We start from the raw sequence: 7,248 nt of genomic DNA on the forward strand, positions 1-7,248 counted from the left end.
ACTCCTTTATGTGTCAAATAATATCATGGAAATATAAAGCTCTAGGCCAGCCTTCCATCATGGAACATTACTCTGTGTTGTATTGACACAATATTTCATTTTTGTAAATGAACAGGTTGCAATCATCAATGTATTATGAAGGGATGCTTTAACTTGTTTTAATGAAGGTCAAAATCCTTTTGGGGTTTTGGGGTTTTCTTCTTCTTCTTCTTCTTCAGTTTTGTTCTAAGTATTATACCACCATTCTGGGCATTTCAAAAAGACTTCCTCCCACTTCAAAGACTGCCTTTAGGAAATTGCCTGAAGGTTTTAATTTCTGAAGGGAAAAATATCAGTTCACCTCTCTAAGTGTGTGAGTAAGCACATTTTCAGACTTGGGTTCAGTGGGAGTTTTCTTATTATATTTTAGATCAAATCTCTACCTCTGAGGCCAAGTCAGAGGGTCAGTACCTCCATGTGTGAGAAGAGCGTTTGTCAGGAACCAATAATGTTTCCTTCCTTCAGATAACTTCTACCTGGCTACCATTAAAGGTTACCGGAGCTTTTGTATAGGTACATAGGAAAGACTCCTAAAAATAAGCAGGCATTTCTCTGTCTTGCAATTAAATATAGTGTTTACTCATTAACTTCCACCCATTCTATTTCTAAAAACCTTCCCCCCATCTTCAAATCCAGATATTACAAGTTCATTTTCTCTTTGACGCAAAAAGTCCATAAGTTTCCAATCCTTAATAAATATCAGTAATGATTTTTCTCTAATTAAACATGTTAACTTTGCCATCACAGCTAAGTCCAATAATTTTATCAACTGTTCTTTCATAGTAGGTTGGGCTGTATCTTTCCATCTTTGTGCATATAACAGTCTCACCACTGTAGTCATATATTGGAACTCTAAGCAGAATATTCAATGGGTTTTGATTTTCCTTTCACAAAGAGGGATAAAGGACTAGTTAGAAAATTCCAAAGACCGTGTGGCCATAGCTTCAAGCCATAAATTTTCAAGAGTTCCTTAGCTTATGATAATTAGGAATAGAGCAATCATCTTTTTAAATTCACAAATATAGTGAAAACTTAGTGGCATCCATAACTCTGTGTGCCGAAATATATCAATTTGATGAAAAGTAAATAAGAAAGATTATTCTGAATCTTACATTTTTAAAATACAGACAATTTAAGAGGGATGAAATATTTGGATTTAGAATGGGTGATTCTGTTGATATCCAGTTTTGTTCCTTGCACATGTGTTCACTTGTAAGTTCATTCCATTCCATTCCATTCCCATATTTAAAGTCTGCACTGAAATCCACAAATAAGTTTAATACATAATTTTAATGGATTGTCTCTCAACATGCACAACCCTCACCTGCTTTGTCCCAGCAATCATTTTAAAAACATATTTCAGTTTTGTGTTTTTAGCCAAGAACTGCATCAGAACATTCAGGAAGTGTGAAAACCGCTTGAAAACTCCATTTCAGTCTGCACATTAGGCCAGGAGGTGCAGCAGATCAAAATCATTCAGGGAGATCAAATCCCTCTAGGTTCCCTAGTTGGGTTTAAACTGATTTCATCACACAATTAAATGCTGGAGGGAAGAGTGGAGTCGGTTGTTTTGTTTTTCATTGTACAGAAGTCTCGTTAAAAAGGGGGGGGGAAGTTTTGTAAAGGACAACCTTTGTTGCTGTTTTGCTTCAAAGCTTAGACAGAGGTGGCTACATAGCAGCACCTCATCAAAACTGGCTGGAATTTCCCGCTAGTGTGCTGTGCTTTCTATAGCTATTAAACTCTGTGGCAAGCCAAATACATTTGGCCTTGTAGGCTGAGCCTTAATCCACATGTGCTCATTTAAATGGGAGGGGAACCCAGCAAGAAACGAAGAAGCCAGCCTGGCTGAATTCTTTTTTTCCTCCAGTTTGACGTAGTAAATCACTTTGGTAGCACAGTAGCTGGAAACAGTGAAGTGAGGACTACTCAAGTAAAGGTCAGTCCTGCTAAGCCAAGCAAAAGGCCTCTGGTACCCTACCACTACGTAAATAAAGGGAGCAGCATGTCTTGAAGTCACTTAAAGGTTAAATGAGGACTTGGCAGAGATATAAATAAACTGAAAAACAAGTAAACAGAAAGGAGAAGACTCGTTCTGAAAGAAAATTAAGCTTGCAGCAGATAGAGAATGGATTCTAGTAAATGACTGCAGGGAGTTCTGCCAGTAAGGCCAGGAGGCATAAGATTATTTTATAATGTTGCTGCATACGAGCAAGAAGGTCACCAAATGGCTGGGACATGTGTGGAAATTCGTCCATAAAAATCCATGGCATTTGACTGGGCGAAGAAGGGCCAGCTCAGCATGCCTTCCCAGATGGCTTTACCACAATGATTTCCTTTGGCTCCTGCTGCTCCTTTTTTCTGGTGTGGGGTGGGGTGGCAGGAACACATCCCCCACCCCCAATGTAGTTGGCCTCAATCAGCATGGCCTAAATTAAAGAATCAAAACCACATAGAATAATAGAGTCATAGAGTTGGAAGACACCCTGAGCGACATCTGATCTCAACCCCCTGCAATGCAGGAATCTCTTCCAAAGCATCCATAACAGAAGACCATCCAACCTCTGCTTAAAATCTCCAATGAAGGAGATTCCACCACGCTCCAAGGGAGTCCATTCCACTGCTTCTCTCACAGGCTTCCTCAACCTCGGCCTTCCTGATGTTTTTGGCCTACAACTCCCATGATCCCTAGCTAGCAGGACCAGTGGTCAGGGATGATGGGAATTGTAGTCTCAAAATATCTGGAGGGCTGAGGTTGAGGAAGCCTGGTCTAACAAGTCTTACTATTAGCAAGGTCTTCCTAATGTTTTGTTGGAATCTCCTTTTCTGTAACTTGAAGCCACAGTTTGAGTCCTACCCTCCGTAGTAGGAGATAATAAGCTTGCTCCATCTTCCAACTTAGATGTTTGAAGATACCTCTCATATCTCATCTCAGGCTCTTCTTTTCCAGGCTAAACATACCCAGCTCCTTCAACCATTCCTCATAAGGCTTGGGTTTCATTCCCTTTATGATATTGGTTGCCCTCTTCTGCACATGTTCCAGCTTGCCATTGTCCTTTTCAAATCATGGTGCCCAGAACTAGACACAGTACTACAGTTATAGTATGAACAAGACAGATAGAGTGGTCCTATTACTTCCCTTGATCTGGACACTATACTTCTGTTGATGCAGCCTAGTTTTTTTGCTTCTGCGTCACACTGTCTACTCATGTTAAGCCAGTGGTCTTCTAAGACCCCTGGATTCTTTTCACATGTACTACTAGCAAGCCAGGTGTTGCCTGTCTTATATTTGTAAAGCTGGTTATTCCTGCCTGATTGTAGAAGCTGACATTTGTCCCTAGTGAAATTCCTTTTTGTTAGTTTAGGCTCAGTTCTCCAATCCGTTAAGGTCATCATGAATCCCAATTCTGTCTTCTGTGGCATTAGCTACCCACCCCAGTTTGGTATCATCTGAAAATTTGATGGCCATCCCCTCAATGCCTTCATCCAAGTTGTTTATAAAAATGTTGAACAGCAACGGGCCCAGGACAGAACCCTGCAGCACCCCACTTGTCACTTTTTTCCAAGATGGTGAGGAACCATTAGTGAGTATTCTTTGGGTTCGGTCAGTCAACCAGGTGGAAATCTACCTAACAGTAGCCTGATGCAGCCCACATTTTACATCTGGAGGACTGCAGGTTCCCTATGCCTGCCTTGCACCTATTCAGGGTTTTACATGTGTCCACTCATCTGTTCCTCCCAGTTCCATATTAATCTGCAAAACAAATAAAAAATGGTGGGAGGATGTATGAAATCCAGGACATAACTATATTCCAATCTGTATATCAGTGCAGAAAGTGAGAATAAAGTCAGTTTGTATTGGAATTCATAAAGATCAAATTTCTTAAGCATAGCTAGATCTTTGTCACTATCTACTATTGCATCTTCATCCTCATTTCAGCCTGCTGCCTCTTAACGCCTCTCCATTTCAGTCCCATTGAGTTATTTGTAGGAAGGAACAAAATGGACTTCCAAATCATTATCCTTTGGAGACAGCAGGTATGACTTGGATGCATAAATTGCACATCAGGCACTGCAATCCTATGTCCATTGACTTGGGAATGAGCCCCATTGAAAATATGACTAATGCCTGAGAAAACAAGCATGAATTTTTGCTGTTATGCACTGAAATAAATTTGGGGGAAATGCATAAACAGCAGGTTTTTGACTTCGTTTCAAAGCTGATGAAATACTGGTTTCCTGCATATCATGGCAAATCAGGAGCTGAGCTCAGGAAGGCATGTTCCATCTCCCTTTAATGCCCCCTGTAATTCTAAAGAAATTGAGTGTGGCTTTTCAAATCATAGGTATTGAGGGAAGAATGGCTAGCATTAGCCATAGTTTGCATCAGTGCATCAGTTAAGCAGTACATGGTTAAATCCTAGCTAGAAAATGGAAGATGTCATCCTGTCAAAACAACATGTCAAAACAAGAGCCTTCAAAATTTCAGCTAGATAGCGCCATTTTAAAAAATTAGTTTTGGGAGTACATGCATGCATACTTAACTGATGGCAGCATTCCCTTTACTCTAAACTCACTGAGAAGCAAGGAGGAGGAGATGGAGGAGCATCACAACTACTGTTGGAAAACCAAAGCTCTCGCCTTGAACCCACCAGTCCAATTAATGAAAGGTTCAGGGTCCAGAACATGGGGCCATCATTGATACTGTGGATTCCACGCGATACTGAAGTTGGCCCAATGCAATTTGTTTCAGAAAGCAGAGGAGGGAAGAAAAGGCAATGCACTCACTTGAGGCTGGCTCCTAATTTGCAAACCAGGGTTTGGAGCTAATGTTAGATCTGGAATTACATTTCCTTTCTCCCCTCTCCTCTCCCCATCCCCCCTTCCCTTTTGTTTCTCAATTCAATTTGTGACAAATTAATAGCTTTGCTATGACTGGTCAGGTAATAAAGTGTTTTGCAGACCTTTAAAGTGCCTTTTCACATTTCATTTTCAGACACGCTATCCAGACAGAAAGCTGGAAAGAGCATATTAAGTGCAGCATAAAAGGTGAATGGGGAGAGGGTCACTTGAACATGACAGTTTTAAAATGTAGCACTCCTATCCACAGTCAGACTGGTTATTTACTGCGTGCTCATAGCTGTGTGTGCTGACTGTTGTTTGGAAAGCATAAATTTCAGAAGCTCAGAAACATCAGAAGGGTAACGTAAAAGTCTACCTACTTCTGGCCATGAAGATTTACACAGAGCAAAGGCAGTGCCAGAAATGTTTGTCTTTCGTCTTAGAACAAATTTTGTGGCTGATGTCAGGTCAACTTTTATTTCTCTCTTGTATGTATGTTTGCTTTATAGTCCCATTTTCAAAGGTGTGTATTAAAAGGGCAATCGGAGGTCATGGACTCGGATGAATGTTATGGGATGCAATGTCTTGCGGGGGGGGGGGCAGGAATATTTTTATACAGGGTTAGCACAGCTCAGTAGACAGGGCAGGTAAGTGCTTGGGACAACAGAATTCAAGAGGTACTAAGCTAAAGTCCTAGAGAGAGTAGTGTAGTTGTTTACTTCCCACAAACGCCAATGAATGAGGAGATATCAGGATCCAGAAGCCTGAAGGGCAGGAAGTGCGAGGCACTTTTCATGCTTCCTCTGACTTTATTTGTTCATTTATTCCTCAGTGTGAGTTTACTCTGCCCTTCAAAGGTGTTCCCAGAATGATGCATAAAATAGAGAGGCGGAGGAACAAAAATGCAGCAAATCAATTAAATACAAAACATATGGGAGAAAATAGGCACAGCAAAATCTAAAGATTGCATCAAAGCCTTCAGCAGAAGTAAAAGAAGCAGAGATCTAAAGGTCTGGGAAAAATAAAAAAGGATCTGTCCCAGGTACTGAAAGATCCAACAAGAACATTCAACCAAATGACCTATAAATCAGGTGAAATTTGCATTAAAATGCTGATGCCTTTTCCTGAGAATTTTACAAATATTTTTTTTTAAAAATTTGTTTTTTAAAAAAGAATTCCTGTAGAATATAGAGAACAGAATTTAAGATTGGGAAAATGAGAGACTGAGAGAATTGAAACTGATAGAACCTTCCACCCCTTCCTGGAAATTAGCATGTGTGTGTGTGTTTTTGTTTCATTTGTTGGCTCTTATGTTCTGGTTATACCCTATTGAGTTAATTGAATACCTGTTTAGAAAAATAAGAGAAAATACAATAAAATAGCCCCCCCCCATCAGAAGGTGCCAGGTGGATCTTTCTTAGGAGACCATTTCATAATTAGAAACTTCAGCTAGCACAGATGATAATAGAAGAAGGAGCTGTTTAATATTGCAGTATATAGGCAAGCACACGTCAGGATAGGATGGGGGTAAATTTATTTGGTTTGCAGTTTAGTGCAGTTCAAATTAGCACTTCCCAAACTAATACACAAATTTAAACACAGCTGTCGTTTGAAATTTGTATTTCTCTAAATGGGATGCAGTTCCCTAAACAAAACTGGTATATAAAATGCATTTATTAGGAGAAATAAATCACATATAGATTAGAGCACACATTAGTGAAAATAATCTACAAAAGGGGCAAAATATTATTATATTAGTGTAATTTGCCAGCAAAATGACATATAAGGTAAAATTGCATAGGAAAAATGTTTATATCAGGAGAAATGTGTGTGAAAATGTGTGAGAACCTTCGTATGAAAATATGACCAATGCAGAAATTAGGCACACTGAATTTAAAAGTGGGAAAAATGAGGAATGTTGAGAAACCAGAACTGGCATATTCATCCATCCCTATGTAGGAATAGGCAGGTTGTCAGGGACACTGGTCCCACATTATGAAGAGTTTTATTTAAAGGGCAACACAGAGGTCATGGTCCCTTGCAAATGGTATTGAATGTGATGCCTTTAAAAAGTTTTGGCAAATATTCTTATGCACTGTTGACTCATCTGAGTAAGCAGTGCAGGCAATTCTAAGTTAGTACTTTGGGATTTGGCCCTGTAATGAACCAAGACCCTGTACAATTGACAAAACAGTGTAGTAATGAGATGAAAATATGATGGAGCCAAAACAGCAGGTCCTTATCCTCATTCTAATCATTTAGGAGCAGGGGAAAGAGGCTGCAATGGAGAAAACTGCAATGGAGAACACTCTTAGATCTAGATCTAGTATAACTAAATCCTTTCTTGCTGTCTTCTTTATGTGTTTC

Source organism: Podarcis pityusensis (assembly GCF_964106645.2).
Source record: "Podarcis pityusensis genome assembly, chromosome: 7".
Lineage (NCBI taxonomy): Eukaryota > Metazoa > Chordata > Lepidosauria > Squamata > Lacertidae > Podarcis > Podarcis pityusensis.